Genomic DNA, 22,319 nt, shown 5'->3' with positions numbered 1-22,319 from the left:
TACATGTTAGGGCACAAGGCAAGTCTCTACAAATACAAGAAGATTGAAATCATATCAAGCATCTTCTCGGATCACAATGCCACGAAACTAGAAATCAACCACTATTAAAAAACTCAAAAATATTCAAACACATGGAAGCTAAATAGCATGCTATTAAACAATGACTGGGTTACCAATGAGATCCGGAAAGAAATCAAATGCTTCATGGAAAGAAATGAAAACGAATAAACAACAACCCAAAATCTATGGGACATAGTGAAAGCAGTCCTGAGAGGAAAATCACAGCATTACAGGCCTATCTCAAGAAACAAGAAAAAGATCTAATGAAACATCTAACACAACAACTAAAAGAAATAGAATGAGAACAGCAAGAAAAGCCCCGAGGAAGTAGAAGGAAGGAAATAATAAAAATCAGAGCAGAAATTAATGACATCTACACTAAAAAAAAAAACAACAAAAAATCAATGAAACCAAGAGCTGGTTCTTTGAAAAGATAAAGAAGATTGATGCACCTTTAGCCAGACTCACTAAGAAACAAAGAGAGAGGACCCAAATAAAATCAGAAATGAAAGAGGCGATATAACAACTGACCCAACAGATATACAAAGGATTGTAAGAAAATATTATGAGCAACTATATGCCAACAAATTGTACAACATGGGGGAAATGGACAAATTCGTAGAAGCATACAACCTTCCAAAGCTGAATCAAGAAGAAGCAGAAAACCTCAATAGGCCGATAACAACTAATGAAATCGAAGCAGGAATCAAAAAACTCCCAGCAAACAAAAGTCCTGAACCAGATGGATTTACAAGCGAGTTTTACCAAACATTCAAAGAAGAATTAACACCTATTCTATTCAAACTATTCCAGAAAATTCAAGAGGAGGGAAAACTCCCAAACTTTTTTTATGAGGCCAGCATCATCCTAATCCCAAAACCAGATAAAGACACTACAAAGAAATAAAATTACAGGCCAATATCCCTGATGAACATAGATGTTAAAGTCCTCACTAAAATACTAGCAAACCAGACCCAGCAATACATTAAAAAGATCATGCATCATGACCAAGTGGGATTTATTCCGGGGATGCAAGGCTGGTACAACATCTGCAAATCAATAAATGTGATACATCACATAAACAAAATGAAGGACAGAAATCAAATGATCATATCAACAGATGCAGAAAAAGCATTCGACAAAATCCAGCACCCATTTCTGATAAAAACTCTCAGCAAAGTGGGGATAAAGGGATCATAGTTCAACATAATAAAGGCCATATATGACAAACCTACAGCCAACATCATACTCAATGGGCAAAAGCTAAAACCATTTCCATTAAAAACAAGAACAAGACAGGGATGTCCACATTCACCACTCTTATTCAACATAGTACTAGAAGTCCTTGCCACAGCCATCAGACAGGAAGAAAACACAGAAGGTATCCAACTTGGAAAGGAGGAAGTAAAACTGTCATTATTTGCAGATGATATAATACTATACATAGAAAACCCTAAAGACTCCATCAAGTTCTACTAGATTTGATAAACGAATTTGGCAAGTTGGCTGGATACAAATTCAACATCCAGAAATCAATGGCATTCTTATACACCAACAATGGACTTTCAGAGAGAGAAACTAAAAAAGCAATACCATTTACCACTGCAACTAAAAAAATAAGATACCTAGGAATAAACTTAACCAAGGATGTAAAAGACTTGTACTCAGAAAACTACGTAACGCTGAAAAAATAGAGGAAGATTTAAACAAGTGGAAGAATATACCATGCTCATGGATTGGAAGAATTAATATCATTAAAATGTCCATACTACCCAAAGCAATTTATAAATTCAATGCAATTCTTATTAAAATACCAACAGCATATTTCACAGACCTAGAACAAACATTTTGAAAATTTATATGGAACCAAAAAGGACCCCGAATAGCTGGAGCCATCTTGAGAAAAAACAACAAAGTGGGAGGGATCACATTACCAGATTTCAAACTATATTACAAAGCCATGGTAATCAAAACAGCCTGGTATTGGTACAACAACAGACATATAGACCAATGGAACAGAACAGAGACCCCAGAAATAGACCCACGCCATTATGGTCAATTAATATTTGACAAAGGAGCCAAGAGCATCTAATGGAGTAAAGATAGTCTCTTCAATAAGTGGTGCTGGGAAAATTGGAAAGATACATGCAAAAATATGAGACTAGACCACCAACTTTCACCATACACAAAAATAAACTCAAAATGGATAAAAGACTTATATGTAAGTCATGAAACCATAAAAATCCTGGAAGAAAACATAGGCAGTAAAGTCACAGACATCCCACATAGTCGAATTTTCACTGATACATCTCCTAGGGCAAGAGAAACAAACAAACAAAATAAACATATGGGACTACATCAAACTAAAAAGCTTCTGCACAGCAAAAGAAAACAGCCTCAAAATACAAAAGGAACCCCACGGTCTGGGAAAACATATTTTCCAAGGATGTATCTGATAAGGGGCTAATTTCCAAAGTGTACAATGAGCTCATACTACTTAGCAAGAGGAAGACAAACAACCCAATTAAGACATGGGTAAAAGTCCTGAAGAGACACTTCTCCAAAGAGGACATACAGATGGCCAAGAGACACATGAGAAAATGCTCAACATCGCTAATCATCAGAGAGATGCAAATTAAAACCACACTGAGGTATCACTTCACACCTGTAAGAATGGCTCCCATCAACAAATCAACAAACGACTCCTGCTGGCAAGGATGTGGAGAAAGGGGAACCCTGGTAAACTGCTGGTGGGAATGCAGACTGGTGCAACCACTATGGAAAACAATTTCGAGGTTCCTCAAAAAATTAAAAATGGAGCTGCCTTTTGACCCAGTGATCCCACTTCTAGGTATATATCCTAAGAATCCTGAAACACTAATCAGAAAGAATATATGCACCCCTATGTTCATAGCAGCACAGTTTACAATAGCTAAGATCTGGAAACAGCCCAAGTGCCCAGCAGTAGATGAGTGGATAAAAAAAAGCTGTGGAGCATATACACCATGGAATACTACGCAGCTGTAAAGAAGAAGAATCTCGTACCCTTTGGGATGGTATGGATGGACCTGGAGAATATTATACTAACTGAAATAAGCCATGCAGTGAAAGACAAACATCACATCATCTCGCTTATATGTGGAATCTAACTAAAGAGCTTAATAAACTGATAAACAGAATAGATTTGATGACATGGAAGTATAGATTAGACTGATGAATGTCAGAGGGTTGGATGAGGGTGGGTGGGTGGAGGGGGAGAGAGAAATCAAAGAATTTATATGCATATATGCACCACTCAAGGACACCGACAATGGTGGGGAGAGGGATTGGGGAGGGGGGTGGGACAAGGTGGAGTGGGTCACTGGGGAGAAAAAGGGACATCTGTAATATTTTAAAGAAAAATAAAATAAAATAATTAATTAATTTTAAAAAAGCAGTTTTATTGAATCTCTTAATTTTATTGACCCCAATCTGTCTGTGTTTGGAATAGAAATTATATTCATCTTTATTTTTTGCATACACACACATATGGGGTGGAGGGAGAGGGAGAGAGAAAGATTGGTTGATTTGACTGATTTTTAAAGAACCAGGTAGCATAATTTTGGGTGCTGGCAAATTTGAAATCTTTAGGGTAGGCCAACAGGCTATAAATTCAGGTAAGAGTTGATGTTGCAATCCTGAGTCTGAAATCTGTGTGGCAGGCCAGCAGGCTGCAAACTTAGGCAGGATTTCTATGTTACATTCTTGAGGCAGAATTCCTTCTTCAGGAAAATTCAGTTCTTGTCTTTAAGGCAAAACTGGTTATGGAGGGTAATCTGTTTTACTTAACATCAACTGACTGTAATTTTTAATAAATATTAATCTTTAGTGTTGACAATATCTACCTGTCTATGAACGAGGAGTACATTTCTAAGATGATCCCTTTGCCTTATGAGTGTGTTTAACATGGTAGATTATAAGATTTTGCAGTAGTGAAGAGGATTAGACTAGGGAGCAACTTTCTCAGTTCTTGTATAGATGGACCACAAAGGGGCACCCATGTGCTCATTCCACATTAAAGCCCTTCATTTACACATTAGATCTCACTCAGGTCCTTGGAAGGGGAAACATGATAGAAGACTTGGGTAGCAGTTTCTTGAGAATGTCAATGACGTCTCAGCTGTAATTCACTCATTTGGATCTATAAAAAATTACTACGGTCCTGGCTGGTGTGGCTCAGTTGGTTGAAGCATTGTCCTGTGCACTGAATCAGGGTCAATTCCTGGTCAGGGCACATGCCCAGGTTGCGGATTTGATTCCCCATAGGGGCACATACAGGAGGCAACCGATCGATGTTTCTCTCTCTCTTCCTCTCCCTTCCTCTCTCTCTAAAATCAATAAAAACATATCCTTGGGTGAGGATTTAAAAAAATTACAATGCATAAAACACTTAAAATGAGGGCACTAAGAGAGACAACACAAAGCTCTTACCCTAAAGGACACATAGTGCCTTTGGGGAGATAAGGTATCCACATATAAAGAGGACTACACAAGGTGTGTAACTAAGGGCTAGTTAGAGCAAGACAGGAATTAGGTATTCTTCAGTGAAAGAAACGAGCATTAGTCTGGCACAACCAGAGGTCTAGTTTCTCTGCTGGAAATGCCAACCCCATCCTTGTCCAGTTGGTAAACTTCTATTTTTCCTTCAAATTCACAAGCAGAGTTAGTTAGTCCTGTCCCTCTGTTCCGATAGCAAGCATTACATTCTTCTAACACAATTTATCAGATTGTTTGAAACTGCTTATAAATTTATCTCTTGCAGACTGCTGATCTTCTTGAGGACAGGAATTTTTCTTGTTCATCTTTGTATCCTTAGAATCCAACACTGTGCGTGGTACATGATAGGAGCACAATAGGTGTTTGCTGAATAAATAAATCAAAGAATGAACAAATGAATCAATATCTACTCAAATGCAACCTACTTGGTGAGGCTTTCCCTAACTTTCCACAATTTATTATCCCCACCAATCTGTTCCTATGGCACTTTGTTCACAGCATTACAATAGCACTTATAACACTGTGTTGTCTGTTTCTTCCACTAGGCTGGGAGTTCCTTCAAGGCAAAATGTCATCTACCTTTGTATATGCATAGCCTGGCACAGTGTATGACAAAGTTGTGATTTTAACTGAATGAATGAACATATGACTGAACAAACAAACATGGTCCTAGGGTAGATAAGTAGGATCTAGATATACCAAGATTATATGAAATGTCCAGAATAGGCAAATCCATAAAGATAGAAAGCATATTGGTGGTTGCCAGGGGAAATGGGGAATGACTGCTAATGATTATGGGGTTTCTTTTTGGGCTGATGAAATAGTTCTGGAGTTAGATACTGGTGACAGTTGCACAATTTTGTGAATGTTCTAAACAACGAAATTGTATACTTTAAAATTGTGAATTTTATGATATATGAATTATGTCAATAAAAATTACAAATATATAGATGTACAGAGAAAGAGAAGGGTATTCCATATGCACAGAACAGAATGAATTAAAAACCTGGATTGTGCTTGAGACTGAGCATGTCTCAGGGAGACTAATAGTTATTTGGCCTAAGCAGATAATTTAGGTAGGGAAGTTAATGGAAAATAGGACTGGAAATGTAGGAGGGGGCTACTTCAGCATTTCTTAAATTTCCCTCAGAACACTAGTGTTACAAAAAATGTTAGTAAAATATGTTTTGGAAATACTGCATTCTATATATGCCTTTTTAGGGCACTATAATTCACATTAGTTCATTAGAATTTTTGGGAAGTTTTACGGTAAAGAAATCATGTAACTTTGTTTAATCTAGGGTATGCAGATTTTTATTAACATCTTATAGAATGTAATTTGTGAAGTATTGGCCTGGAATGTAAGGGGGTTTGCATTATAAGCCACAGATCTCGGAATTTCTTCTGTTGGTAATTAGAAGTCACTGAAACTTCATGAGAAGGTAAGTGATATGATGAAATTGGAGCTTTAATAAGATTGAAACACCAGTGGTGTTTAGAACAGATGTGAGTCAGAGAAAACACAGACAGCAAGATCTGTTTAAATGGAGTTGTAAGAGTCTAAGGATGAAGTGATGAGGGTCAGAACTAAAATAGTGACAATGGAAATGGAAACATGTAAGAAACAGTAGAACCTGGTAACTTACTTGATATGGTGAATGTAAGCTAGGTCAATTGAAAAGAGCTCTAAAGTACATAGTTCAAGTGGCTGAGAGAATGCTGATATTACTGAAAGAAGAAATTGGAAAGAAATTGGAAAGAAATGGATACGGGATCAAGATAATGATAAGTTCTATTTTAATTACTTTGGGACTGAGGTAACTTTGGAGATATCACATAGGCTGTTGCAGATATGGACTGGAACTCAGTTAATGGCTAATGTGTATCAAATCACTTAAAGGACAGAGTATAGAATATAGAGAGCTAAAGAGTAGAGAATATTGGAAACATTCATAGTTGGATAGTAAGAGGGAAAAGACACACAGAATGACGAGAAAATAAAGGAAAAAGGAAAAGAGAATTTCAATAAGGAGGCAGTGGTTAATAATGAAGGCCAGGGAAAAGAGGCCATCAAATTTGTCTAGGAGGTGGTAATTAGTCACCTTGTAGAGTATAGTGTGGCTAACAGTGCAGAGAGTGAGGGAAAGAGTAGCTCAAGATGGGCTCAGACAGGCAGCCATGGCCTTGTACGCCACATTCAGGATTTTGGTCTTTAAGGGCAACAGGCTCATTTCCCAACCTAGTCACTCTCCTGTAATCTTAGGCCCTTCCTTGTTTCACTGTCCCCAGTTTTAATAAACATCCTCTAAAACAAAATAAAGGAGCAATGGGAAGCTACTAAAGAAGATTAAGCAAAGTCGCACATTTTAAAATTAAAAAGATCGCTCTGGTTGCTGGATGAAGAAAGGCATAGACAAAAGCAAGAGATGCAAGGAGACCAGCTAAAAGGTTCCTGCAGTAGCTGAGGTAAAAGACTGAACTAGGTTGGTGATGGTGGAAGATGGGAAGAAGTGAATAAATTTGCGATATTTAGGAGGTAGACTTGGTGACAGATTAGAAATGGGAGGGAAGAGTTGAGGATAACTCTTAGATGTCTCGCTTGGGCAACTGGAAGAAGGGTAGTGCCATTCAATGAGTTAGGAAACATTGGAGGGGCTTTATTTTCATTTGCATTAGCTCTCCTCTGTCCAGCACTACTCAGAAGAATCATTAACCTTCAATAAAAAAAATGTATCCATGCAGCTACTCACCCCAAATTGACATTGACTTGCCTATGTGAAATACAAATCAGTGTTAGCAAATGGCGGTGTTTGCTCTGATGATTTTCTGGGGCCTAGTATTTGAAGACAGTTTTCTCTGTCCTCAACATTTTTAATAAATATGGCAGTCATACATATCTCTTAACAAAACTGTATGTGTACTGGAACACAAATGACTGTCTTTTTAGGCTCACCTCAGGGTTTCTGAAATGAATATTGTGTACATCAGCTTTATTGAGATATAATTCACATACCATTCATTTTGCCTACTTAAAGTGTACAATGCAGTGGTTTTTAGCATATTCAGAGTTTTGCAACTATCACCACAATCAATTTTAGAACATAAACATTCTCCTGAAAGGGAACCCTGGGGCTATTAGCTGCCACTCCTCCTTTCTCTCAATTACACACCTTTCCCAATCACTGGGCAACCACTAATCTAATTTCTGTCTCTTACAGCTTGGCCTATTCTGAACATTTAAGATAAATGGAATCACACAGTATGTAGTCCTTTATGATTGGCATCTTTCTTAGTTTGCTAATGTTTTCAAGGTCCATCCATCCATGCTGTAGCACATGTCAGTATTTGGTTCCTTTTAATATCCAAATAATATTCCCTTGTATGGAAATTTCACATTTTGTTTATCCATTCATCAGTTGATAGACATTTAGGTTGTTTAATTTTGGGCTATTATGAATAATGCTATGACCATTTGTGTATGAGTCTTTGCTTGGCATATGTTTTCATTTCTTATGTTTCTATATCTGAAAGTGAAATTGCTGGGTCATATGGTAACTTTATGTTTAACCTTCTGAAAAACTGCCAAATTGTTTTCCAAAGCAGTTGTATCATTTTATAGTCATGCAGTGTAGGGGGGGGGGTACCAATTTCTCCACATCCTTCTCAATAGTTGTTATTTTCTGTAATTTTGATTATAGCCATTGTAATGTGTATTAAGTGGCAGATCACTGTGTTTTGATTTGCCTATTTCTGATGACTAACAATGTCAAGAATCTTTCCATATATATACCGGTCATCTGTATATCTTCTTTGGAGAAATGTCTATTCAGATCCTTTGCCCATTATAAAATTAGTTATCTTTATATTATTGAGTTGTAAGAGTTATTTATATATTCTAAGTATAAGTTCCTTAACAGATATATGATTCCCAGATATCCGCTATTGCCATCCTGTGGGTTATTTATTCACTTACTTGATAGTTTTGTTTGTAGAAAAGTTTTAATTTTGCTGAAATCTAATTTATTTTATTGCTTGTGTTGTTGGTGTTATATCTAAGAAACCATTGCCTAATCCAAATTCACAAAGATTTAAGACTATTCTTCTAAGAGTTTTATTATTTTAGTTTTACATGTAACTCTTTCAAGAGTTTTATAATTTTAGTTTATATATACTAAGAGTTTTATATTTCTAGCTCTGACATTTAGGTCTTTGATCCATTCTGAGATAATTTTTATATATAGTATGGGGTAGGGGTCCAAACTTCATTTTATTTCACTTGTCCCAGAAACATTGTTAAAAATGCTATTTTTTCACGCTGAATAGTCTGGACAATCTTGTTAAAATCAATTGACCATAAATGTGAGGGTTTGTTTCTGACTCTTAATTCTACTTTTATTTATTTATGTCTATCCTTATGTCAGTGCCACACTGCATTTTTTTTAAAGTATGTTTTTATTGACTTAGAGAAACATCGATGCAAGGGAGAAACAAGGATTGGCTGCCTCCTGCATGCCCCCTACTGGGGATCAAGCCCACAACCCAGGCATGTGCCCTGACTAAGAATCGATCCTGTGACCTTTTGGTGCATGGGACAACACTCAAACAACTGAGACACGCTGGCCAGGGCAGTACCATACTGTACTGATTACTGTAGCTCTGCAGTAAATTTTGAAGTAGACAATTCAACAATAACAGTTATAATTACTTTATATAATTTTGTGTGTTTCAAAGAAGCTAAGTAAGGGCAAGTATGTATTTATAGTTTGTTATATTAACTTTCTTATTTACCATCTCTGGTTCTTTTCATTTCCCCCTGTGGCTTAGAGTTATTCTTTAGTGTCATTTCCTTACTCCAAAATAGGCTCCCACCTGCCTTCTTCATGTTGTTATTTGCATACTACATTTTTATAATGTTAAAAGCTCAATAAAACAATTACATAATGTATTTTATACATTTGTTTTGAAAAATAGTTAAGAGAACAAATACGCATTTATACTGTCTTTTATAATTACATAATTACTGGTACTTTTTTGGTTTGTTTGGATTTAAATTATTGTCTGGGGTGACTTGCTAGCTAGGTCAGCTAGCAACAAATTCTCTCAGTTTTTATTTATCTGTTAATGTCTTCATTTCACCTTCAGTTTTGAAAGATAATTTTGCTGGTTATAGAGTTCTTGGTTAACTGTTACTTTCCTTCATCACTTTGAATATGTCGCTGCTTTCCAGCCTCCATTGTTTCCAGTGAAGTCAGCTGCGGATCTTATGGGGTTACTTTCTAAGTGATGTCATTTTCCTCTTGTTCTTTTAAAGATTTCCTCTTTGTATTTGGCTTTCAGTACTTTTAGTATTATGTTTCTCTGTGTAGATCACTTTCTGTATTATATTTGGAGTTAACTGACCTTATTGGATATGTAATTTCTTAAAATCAAATTTGGAAAGTTTTTAGCCTTCATTTCTTCAATACTTTTTCTGTTCTTTTCTATCCTTGATAAGCCTGATATGTGCATGTTGGTATACTTAATGAAGTTCCACTTTTCTTTGAAGCACTGTTTTTTTTAACTCTTTATTTCTCCTTTTTCTTCAGACCATATAATCTATGAATCTACCTTCAATTTTGCTGATTTGAAACAGCTGATTCTACCAGTTAAAATCTGTTGAGCCCCTCTAGTGAATATGCTACTTTTTACTTCCAAATTTCTCATTTGGTTCTTGAAAATATATTCTATGTCTTTACTGATATTCTCTATTTGATGATACACTGGCATCACACCTTTTACTTCTTTTAGCATAATCTTCTATAGTTCTTTGAGCATATTTGTAATGGTTGATTTAATAACTTTGTTAAATCTGATATCTGGGTTCTGTCTAAGATACTTTGTGTTGCTTTCTTTTTTCCCCCAGGTATGGGTCACACTTTGCTGTTTCTTATTGAAAATTGAACGTTTTAGGTAACATATTGTAGCAATTCTAGAGATTGATTCCCCCCACCTTGGGGCTTGTTTTTGTTGTTGTCTGTGTGTTTATCTGTTTAGTAACTTCACTGGATTATTTTAGCAAAGTCTATTTCCCTCAGGTGTGAAGCTTCTTATGTAGCTTCTCGGAGGACAAAGCCTTGGTTATATGCAATGTGCATAGTCACTCTGGGATGACAGTGTTTTTAGTAGGGCTCTTTTTTTCTTTCTCTGATGCCTCTATTAAGAGGTCTGATATTACACCCAGCTTTTAGGCTCCACTAAGTGAATGATGATTACTCTATTGTCTTCAGCAGTGCCTGAGGGCATAAGTTGTTCTATAGTCTAACCCAATTAAATTCAGACCACTTTGAAAGGGTGGTCTTTGAGGCAAATCTCTGAGGTCTGTTCTGACCCTAGTGAAGCTCTTATTAGATGTGTTTTTCCATGGTTCTCTCTGGTAACCTAGCTTGTCTGTGAGTTACCTTGTAGTTCAAAGAAAGTTACTATCCTCCTCTTACTTGCTTACCACCAAAATCTCCATTATTTTTCATAGCACTCTTTGACTGGAACTTCCTCATACCTTGTTTCAAGTACAGTTCATTTGGAGAAAGCTTTGAAGCTCTCTGTTTTTATGGATTGCCTTTCCCCCTGGGAAAAATCTCTGAGACTCTGCTTCAGGGCTTTGGGGGGGGGGGCAGTGGGCCCCCTTTCTCTGAGTGACACCTCTGCTTTAAGAGCAGGGTGCTAAGTAGGGTAGAAGTATCTGGTTTTCTTGGCTTGCCTCTTTGGGTGTGGAACCACTGCCCTAAGAGTTAGCTGGTGCAAGGGAAACCAGGATCCTAATATTCTTGGTCTGATTTGCCTGAGGTAGATCGTCTGCCCTATAAGTGGAGGCTGAGTAAAGGAATGGAGGCCTCATTCTTTTGGCCATATTTGTCATGAAACTAGCCTTTGCAACTTGGAGCTCAAGGTGGGATGAGAAGTGCTGGCAGCCTGCTGTTCTTTATGGGATACCATATCCTCTGATGTGGAGCTGAGGGGAGTGGGAGCATCATTTTCTTGACCACATTCGCCTGGAGCAGAGCTTCTATCATGCTGAGCTGGGGGAGGGACAGGGAAGGAACAGGTCATGACTCAACTGCCAGACTCTCACTTAGATTTAGTAGATTCTTGAATAGAGCTTTCTTCATGGTCTGTATGCTCTTAGGACAATTTCCAGAGACTTTAAATGGTTACATATATATATGTGTGTGTATGTATGTGTGTGTGTGTGTGTGTGTATATATATATATATATAAATAAATATAAAATCTCCAGTTATGGTTGCTTTGCTGGGAAGCAGGTCCATTTAGATTCTCATGCTGCTATTCCAAAAGTGGAAGGCTTTAGAAACCTCATTTTATTAATAAGGAAACCGAGGTCAAAGAGAGGAGGTTTCATCTGCCCAGGGCCACACAGTGTGGCACAGATGAGACTAGAAGCCAGAGGCACTCACTTACTCTTGGTTGAGTGCTCTTTTGACTAGTTACCTCTGATATTTTTAATATTATCCCCAAGCATACTCTCTAATCTGGTGAAAATCTCTCTAGACATTTTCACCTGATGTTTCTTTTTTTTGTTAATCCTCACATGAGGATATTTTTTTCATTGCTTTTCAGAGAGAGCAGGAGGGAGGGAAGAAAGGGGGGCAGAGGGAGAGGGAAAGAGAGAGAGGGAAGGAGAGAGAGAAAGAGAGAGAGAGAGGGAGAGAGAGAAGGAAACAATGATTGATTGCCTCCCACATGCACCTCAACCAGGGGTGGTGAGTGAACCAATAACCCAGGTATGTGCCCTTGACTGAGAATAGAACCTGTGACCCTTCCGTGAGTGGCCAATGCTCTAACCACTAAGCCACACAGGTCAGAGCTTCACCTGATGTTTTAACAAAGAAATGCATATTTGTTTATATAGATTTTGTTGATTGTGTAGTTAAAGGTTAAAATGGAGATTATAAATGTATGTAAAGGGAAATTTAAGAAAATTATGAGTGGGGGAGGGTAAAGAGAAGTAAAGTTTCTATACTTCATTTGAACTGGTAACATGACGACAGCAGTGGGCAGTAATAAGTTTTTTACACACATGTACATGCATACACACAAAAACAAACAGTGTAATATTTAGAGCAACCACTAAAAAAGCTGTACAAATACACTTAATAGCACTATAGATGAAGCAAAATGGAATTCTAAAAAATGTTCAAGTAATCCACAGTAAGGCAGGAAAAGAAAAGAGAGAAATGAAAAACAAAAAGAACAAAACAAACAAATAAAACAAAAATAAAATAAAATGGCAGACTTAAGCCCTAATACATTAGTGATCTAAATACACTAACTAAAAGGCAGAGATTGCTTACATGGACTAAAAATGTGCTGTTGTCTATAAGAAATTCACTTCAAATATAACATTATAGGCAGGTTGAAAGTAAAAAGATGGAAATAGGTATATCATGTAAACATTAATCAAAAGATAGCAGGAGTGGCAATATTAATATTGGTAAATGTAGACTTCAGAGCAACAAAAAAATTACCAAAGACATAGAAGGATATTATATAATGATAAAGGGGTCGATTTACAAAAAAAGAGATAGCAATAATAAATGCGTATACACCCAAACACAGAGTCATAGCATATGTGAAACAAAAACCAATATGGGTGAAAAGAGAGCTAGATAATTCCACAGGTACAGTTGGAGATGTCAACATGCTTACTCAACCAGTAAAAGAACAACTAGCAAGAAAAACCCCAGCAAAGGTATAAAAAAACTCGGCAACGCCATCAACTAGTGGGATCTAATTGCTATTTATAGAACACATATTCCAACAAGAGCAGAATACACATTCTTTTCAAGTGTCCATGGAACATATACTAAGATAGATCATATCCTGGGCTATAAAATAAATCTCAAAAAAATTAAATAATTAAAATAATAAAAGCTATCTTTGTTCTCTAACCACAATGGAATAAAATTAGAATTCAATAACAGAAAGATAATAAGAAAATCTATAAACACTTAGAAACTAAGCAACACACTTCCATGTAATCTATGGTTCAAAGAGAAAGTCTCGAGCAAAATAAAAAATACAATGAAGTAAATGAAAATGAAAATACAACATAGCAAATTTGTGGGACACCGCTAAAGCAGCACTGAGGGTGAACTTTACAGCATTAAATGTACATGTTAGAAAAAAATGAAAAGTCTTAAGTTAATAATAAAAGTTCCCATCTCAAGAACCTAGAAAAAGAAAAGCAAACCAAATGCAAAGAAAACAGAGTAAAGTAAATAATAAAGATAAGAGCAGAAATCAGTGAGACTGAAAACACAAAGAAAATGGAGAAAATCAATGAAGAAAGACCTGGTTCTTTGAAAAGATGGATAAAATTTAACATCTGGAAGAATGACAGAGAAAAAAGCAAAGACATAAATTATCAGTGTCAGGAGTGAAACAGTGGATATCACTACAGACCTTGCATACATAAAAATAATAATAATGGGGAACCATCTTGCAGGCTGTGGCTGTTGCAGAGGGGTACACAGAGGTGGCTGGGGAAGTGGTGGATGGGCTGCTGAGATGGGTGGTGGTGCTTTCAGTCCCTGTGGGGCACACCTGGCCTCTCAGCCACAGCGAAGAGTAGATTATCACTTACTTAAGGACAGAGAAACCACAGGACTCAAGGGGGTCACAGCCTTGATTTGAGAAGCCAGACTTGTTTTGGCCTGACAGCTGCTCAGCTGGCTTCTCCCATCAGCCTGGATTGGTGAACCTGAATCATAAGAGCTATCTCCAGGCAGCCAACACGGGAAGACAAAGAAACAAGCCCCAAATGAAAGGACAAGAGAATTCTCATGAAGAGCTAAATGAAATGGAGACAAGCAGTTTATCAGATGTAGAGTTCAGAGTAATGACTATAAGGATGCTCAACAGCATGAAAAAAGATAAGGAAATGTTGAAAAAACAGTCAGAAATGAAGAATGACATAGCAGAAATAAAGAATACATTGGAAGGAATAAATGGCAGATTAGAGGAAGTCAAGGATGGGATCAGTGAATTAGAAAACAGGGTAGAAAAAAATCACTCTGTAACAGAATCAAAAAGAAAAAACAATTAAAAAACAGGAGGATAGCCCGGCCAGCTGTGGCTCAGCGGTTGAGCGTCGATCTAGGATCCAGGCAATCAGGGTTCGATTTCTGGTCAGGGCACATACCCAGGTTGCGGGCCCAATCCCCAGTCGGGGGCATGCAGGAGGCAGCTGATCAATGACACTCTCATTATTGATGTTTCTATCTCTCTCTCTCCCTCTCCTTTCCTCTCTCTGAGATCAATAAAGATATATTTAAAAACAAAACAAAACAAACCAGGAGGACAGTTTAAGGGAGGCTGTGGGACAACATGAAATGTAAAATAATCCATATCATAGGAATGCCAGGAGGAGGAGAAAGTGAGCAAGGGATAGAGAACCTAACCTGTAGAAACAATGGGAGAAAATTTCCCTAACCTGGTGAAGGGAAGAGTCACACAAGTTCAGGAAGCACAGACAGTACCAAGCAAGAAGAACCAAAAAAAGCCCATGCCCAGACACATCATAATTAAAATGCCAAAAATTAAAGGCATGGAGAGAATCTTAAAGGCAGCAAGAGAAAAGCAATTTGTAACCTATAAAGGAGCTCCCATAAAGCTGTCAGCTGATTTTGTAACAGAAACACTACAAACCAGAAGGGAATGGCATGAAGTATTCAAGGTAATGAAAAGTAAGGCTCTGACACCAAGACTACTCTATCCAGCAAGGCTATCATTCGAAATAGATAGCGAAATGTAGAGCTTCCCAGATAAAAAAAGGCTAAAGGAGTTTATTACCACCAAACCAGCAATGTAAGAAATGTTAAAGGGACTGCTGCAATAATAATACAATATATACATATATATCTATAGAGTTCATATAGATATAAACAAACATAGGCATAAAGAATAAAAATGACAATAATTACTTATCAATAATTGCCTTAAATGTAAGTGAATTAACGCTTCAATCAAAAGACATGGGGTAGCTGAATGAATAAGAAAACATGACTTATATATATGCTGACTACAGGGGACCCACCTCAGAACAAAAGACTCACACAGGATGAAAGTGAAGAGATGGAAAAGAATTTTTCCATGTAAATGGAGAAAAAAAAGCTGGGGTAGCAATACTTATACCTGACAAGATAGACTTCAAAGCAGAGGTCATAACAAGAGACAAAGAAGGTCACTACATAATACTAAAGGGATTGATTCAACAAGACGATACAACACTGGTAAATATATATGCACCCAATAGAGGAGCACCTAAATTTATAAAAGTACTCTTGAAGGACTTTAAGGGAGAGATAAACAGGGGACTGTCATAGTAGGGGACTTCGACACCCCACTGACAACACTGGATAGGTCTTCCAGACAAAAAATCAACAAGGAAACAGTGGCCCAAAATGACACAGTAAATTAGATGGATTTAATTGATGTTTACAGAACATTTCATGACAATGCTGAAGAATAAATATCTTCTCAAGTGCACATGGGCCATTCTCAAATATAGGCTACATGTTAGGACACAATCTAAGTCTCTACAAGTTCAAGAGGATTGAAATCATATCAAGCATCTTCTTGGATCACAATGGCATGAAATTAGAAATAAACTACAGTAAAAACAATAAAAAACAATCAAACGCATGGAGGCTAAATAGTATGTTATTAAACAATGAATGGGTTACCTAAGAGATCAAAGAAGAAATAAAAAACTTCTTGGAAACAAATGAAAATGAACACACAACAACCCAAAATCTTTGGGACACAGCAAAAGCAGTCCTGAGAGGGAAGTTCATAGCACTATGGGCATACCTCAAGAAGCAAGAAAAATCTCTAATAAACAACCTAACCCTACAACTAAAAAGAAAGAGAACAACAAGAAAAGTCCAAAGTAAGTAGAAGGAAGGAAATAATGGAGATCCGAGGGGAAATAAATGACATAGAAACTAAAAAACAAACAAACAATACAAGAGATCAATGAAACCAAGAGCTGGTTCTTTGAAAAGATAAACAAGATTGATGAACCTTTAGACAGGCCCATCAAGAAACACAGAGCAAGGATCCAAATAAACAAAATCAGAAATGAAAGAGAATAAGTAACAACTGACACCACAGAAATATAAAGGATTGTAAGAAAACTTTACAAACAGCTATATGCCAACAAATTGGACAACCTAGGTGAAATGGACAAATTCCTAAAAACATATATGCTTCCAAAACTGAATGAGGAAAAATCAGAAAATCTGAATAGCTCAATAGCACCTAATGAAATTGAAGCAGTAATAAAAAAACTCCCAGCAAACAAAAGTCCTGGACTAGATGGCTTCTTATGGGGAGTTTTACCAAACATTCAAAGAAGAACTAACAACTATTTTGAAACTATTCCAAAAATCCAAGAGGAAGACTTCCAAGCTCTTTTCACCAGGCCAGCACTAGCCTAATTCCAAAACCAGATTAAAGACACAACAAAGAAAGAGAATTACAGGCCAATGTCCCTGATGATCACAGGTGCTAAAATCCTCAACAAAATATTAGTAAATAAGATCCAGCAATATATTAAAATGATCAAACAGCATAAACTAAGCAGAATTTATTCCAGGGATGCAAGGCAGGTACAATATTCACAAATCAATAAACATGATACATCATATAAAAAAAAAAGAAAGATAAAAATCACATGATCATATCAATAGATGCAGGAAAAGAATTAGACAAAATCCAACATCCATTTTTGATAAAAATTCTCAGCCAAGTGGGGATAGAAGCATCATACTTCACATAATAAAGGCCATATATGGCAAACCTACAGCAAACATGATACTCAATGAGCAAAAACTAAAAGTGTTTCAGTTAAGAACAGGAACAAGTCAGGGACGCCCACTTTCACCACTCTTACTTAACATAGTATGGAAGTCCTAGCCACAGCAATCAGACAAGAAGAAGAATTAGAAGGCATCCAAATTGGAAAGGAAGAAGTGAAACTGTCATTATTTGCAGATGACATGATATTGTACATAGAAAGTCCAAAAGACTCCACCAAAACATACTAGATTTAATAAATGAATTTGGCAAAGGAGCAGGATACAAAATTAACACCCAGAAATGGATGGCATTTTTATACACCAATAATGAACTCTCAGAAACAGAAACTAAAAAAACAATCCCATTTATTATTGCAACACCAAAAAAATAAGATACCTTGGAATAAACCTAGCCAAGGAAGTAAAAGACCTGTATTTGAAAAACTAGAGGACACTGGACAAAGAAATAAAGGAAGATACAAACAAATGTAAGAAAATACCGTGTTCAGAAATGGGAAAAATTAACATCATTGAAATGTACATACTACCCAAAGCAATCTACATGTTCAATACAACCCATATTAAAATACCAATGGCATATTTAACAGACCTAGAATACTCCAACAATTTATATGGAACGAAAACTGACCCCAAATAGCTGCATCAATCTGTAGAAAGGAGAACAAAATTGGAGGGGTCACAATACTGGATATCAAGTAATACTACAAAGCCACTGTAATCAAAACAGCCTGGTACTGGCACAAGAACAGGCATACAGATCAATGGAACAGAACAGAGAACCCAGAAATCCACCAAGCCCATATGGCCAATTAATATCTGACAAAATTGGAAAAAGGATACAACAGAGTAAAGAGTCTCTTCAATAAATGGTGCTGGGAAAATTGGACAGGTACATGCAAAAAAATGAAACTAGGCGACCAACTTACACAATACACAAAATAAACTCAAAATGAATAAAAGACTTAAATGTAAGCTATGAAACCATAAAAGTCCTACAAGAAACCATAGGCAGCAAAATCTCAGACATTTCTTGTAGCAAAATGTTTGCTGATACATCTCCTAGGGCAAGGGAAATAAAGGAGAAAATAAACAAATGGGACTGCATCAAAATAAAAAGCTTCTGCACAGCAAAAGAAACCATCAACAAAATGAAAAGGGAACCTACTGTATGAGAAAACATATTTACCAATGATACTCTGGATAAGGGGTTAATTTCCAACATATATAAAGAACTGATACAACTTAACGAAAAGAAAACAAACAACCCAATTAAAAAATGAGCAAAGGACCTGAATAGACACTTCTCCAAAGAGGACCTACAGATGGCCAGGAGACATATGAAAAAATGCTCAAAGTCAATAATCATCAGAGAGATGCAAATTAAAACCACAGTGAGCTATCACCTCACACCCACCAAAAAGGCTACCATCAACAAATCAACAAATGACAAATGCTAGCGAGGGTGTGAAGAAAAGGGAACCTTAGTACGCTGCTAGTGGGAATGCAGACTGGTCCAGCCACTGTGGAAAATAGTATGGAGGTTCCTCAAAAAAATTAAAAATGGAACTGCCATTTGACCCAGTGGTCCCGCTTCTAGGAATATATCCTAAGAATCCTGAAACACTAATCAGAAAGAATATAAGAACCCCTATGTTCATAGTAGTGCTATTTACAATAGCTAAGATCTGGAAACAGCCCAAATGCCCATCAGTAGATGAGTGGATTAATAATATGTGATACATTTACACCATGGGATACTATGCAGCTATAAAAAAGAAGGATCTCTTACCATTGAGAAAGCATGGAGGGACCTGGAAAGTATTAGGCTAAGGGAAATGAGCCAGTCAGAGAAAGACAAGTATCACATGATCTCACTTATATGGGGAATCTAATGAACAAAATAAACCGATGAACAAAATAGATCCAGAGACATTGAAACATGCAACAGACTGACAAAGTTCAGAGGGAAGAGGGGGAAGGATGGGAAGAGATTAACCAAAGAACTTATATGTATATATGCATAACCCATGGACGTTAATAGTGTGTTAAAAGCCCAGGGATGGGGTGAGAGCGGGGTGGAGGGGCCAATAGCGAAAGAAAAAGAAAAATATGGGAATAATATTAAGAACTCTATATACATAAATTGACAGCTTAGATGAAATGGGTCACTTCATTGAAAACAGAAGTTACCACAACTCACACAATATGAAATAGATAATTTGAACAGTTCTATAACTATTCAGTAAATTTAATTTGTAATTTAACAACTCTTGAAAATAATCTGCAGGCCCAGATAGTTTCACTGGTGCATTCTAGCAAACATTTAGAAAAGAACTAACATAAATTCTTTACAATCTTTTCAAAAAATATAGTAGAGGAGGGAACACATCCCAAAACGAGACAAAGACAGTACACAAGAAGAAAATTACTGACTAATATCCCTCATGAATATAGATGAAAAATATTTACAAAAATACTGACAAGTAGAATCCAGCAATGTATAAAACAAATTATACACTATGACTATGTGGGATTTATTCCGAGCACGCAAGGCTTGTTCAATATTTAAAATCAGTCAGTGTAATCCACCATATTAACAGGTTAAAGAAGAAAGATCACACAATCATATCAATTGATGCAGAAAAATTATGTGACAAAATTCGTCATTCATGATAGAAACTTTCAGAAAAAAAGAAATGGGGAGAATTTCATCAACTTGATAGAAGAGTAAGAACAATTCTATTTGCTTTTAAAAATACAAAATAACCCCAAATGCCAGGTTGTACTGCAATTTTGACCTAATCCATAGTATACTTACATTAGAAACTTTCTACCATTAACTACTTACATTTCATAAACCCAGGGAAATTTGGAAGTATGTAACTACATTGTAATATGAATTTATTTACCCTAAAACTCATATCAGAGAGCAGTATTCTATGTAATTTCTAATGCACAAGACATTTCAAATCTTTAAAATTAGCTGAAAGTTTAATATCACTGTTTGACTTACGGTGTGGCTAATAAAGCTCAAAGCATCTTCGAAAAAGCCCCAAACTTCTTCCAGGGGACAGAGTTCTGCATTTGGCACCCCACCTGGCACTAAGAGGTTAATCAAGTTGTGCAGACAGTTGCTGAAATAAAAAAGAGAAAACTATCCCATAAGGAAAGAAATCGCTGGCTTCATGGCTAAGGTAAGTAAAATCTGGATCTCATCCCAGATTACGAACTTCAAAACAAGTCTGTTCTTCCTTCAATTTAATCTGGCTTCCAACCTCAGAAGACAGATTTCGAAGATGTAAAAGGGGCTGATCAATCCTTCCTTTTATTATGGTTGTCTTTCACCCTTTTTTTTTTAGTTTCCTACACTGAGAAGTTGTGGCTGTTTACTATATTTTATGAGCTGGTTGAATCTACAAGCACTTTGAAGCATCTTGTTATATCCTCAAATAAGCAAGAAAATTAGGATTTAAATTGGAAATAATTCCAAGAGAATTGTTTCTCAAATCTCAGAAAAGGAAGACTGTAATGATGCTTTCCAGAGAAAAATCACATAACTTCTATTTTTTTCCCCATGTCTAGGCATAGAAAACACAAAATAACATGCTATATTATGTACTTATTGGCCCTTAAAGAAAGGTGCTTAGAAAAAAATATGAGGCAAATATAGCAAAATGTTAACATTTATTAAACTTTGGTGGGAATAAGTTGTTGTTTGTTATATTAATCTCTGTCTACATTTGGCATATTTAGTAATAAAATAAAGAAAGGTACCTAGTAATTTTAGTATATACATACTCACACAAAGAAGCAGAAAGGAGAAAATCCTTGATTTAGCTCATTAATTCTTGGTCTATAATACAACTCTGAATATGGAGCTGTTCTGAAGGCTTTTTAGGTTCAGGAGTTACAGAAGTACCCTGATCATCTTTTAAATTGGGCCAGTTGAGTATGATTGATGACTTAGGAGGCATTGATTATAGCTCTTTTGGCTATCAAAAAGCCTGGATAGTGTTGAATTACAATTACTAACCTGTATTTCAAAACATCAAATGATTCTTTCCTTTTGTGGAGCAATAAAGCCCCTTTCAAGGCCTTTAGAGCAATGGAAGGATAGTATGCAGGCATTTCCATTGCTAATGCTATAGGAAGGGAAGAAAAAAGGTTGTGAATACTATAATCTCATCCATCACAGTTTTCATCCCAGCCTACAACTTGCTTTCTCTAACAAAACTGGCCTGAAAGAGATGAACAAAAACAAACAAACAAACCAACAAACACACAAAAAACAAATTTTATAAAATGATGAACCCATGGTGGCTTTCAGAGGTAGCTTCTACTTTCTGGGCAGAATAACATAGTAGGATCACCGGGTTATATCTTTTCTTCAGCAAACATCAACAGAGATCCCAGCTGGTGTGGCTCAGTGGTTGACGACTGTCCTATGATCCAGGAGATGGAAGTTTGGTTCCCAGTCAGGGCACATGTTTGGGTTTCAGGCTCAATTCCCAGCAGGGGATGTGCAGGAGGCAGCAGATCAATGACTCTCATCATTGATGGTTCTATCTCTCTCTTCCTCTCCCTTCCTCTCTCTGAAATCAATAAAAAACATTAAAAACACACACACACACACATCAACAGAGAACCTATTGTTTCTCTGACCCTGCACAATAATACAGGTAAAGCAATAATATAAACCAGAGTCAAGGAGGGACACACTAAGAAGGAAACAGAAAGCAAATTAGTAAAAGGGCACTAATCAAAAATGGATTTATACTACAATTTACTATTTTTCTTTGATACTAAAAACAGGAAACACTTGACATGAGAGTGAGTGTCCAAGATA

This window comes from Miniopterus natalensis, chromosome X (genome assembly GCF_054644295.1).
Source record: "Miniopterus natalensis isolate mMinNat1 chromosome X, mMinNat1.hap1, whole genome shotgun sequence".
Taxonomy (NCBI): domain Eukaryota; kingdom Metazoa; phylum Chordata; class Mammalia; order Chiroptera; family Miniopteridae; genus Miniopterus; species Miniopterus natalensis.
The sequence above is the reverse complement of the archived record's forward strand: the minus strand, read 5'-3'. Positions refer to the sequence as shown.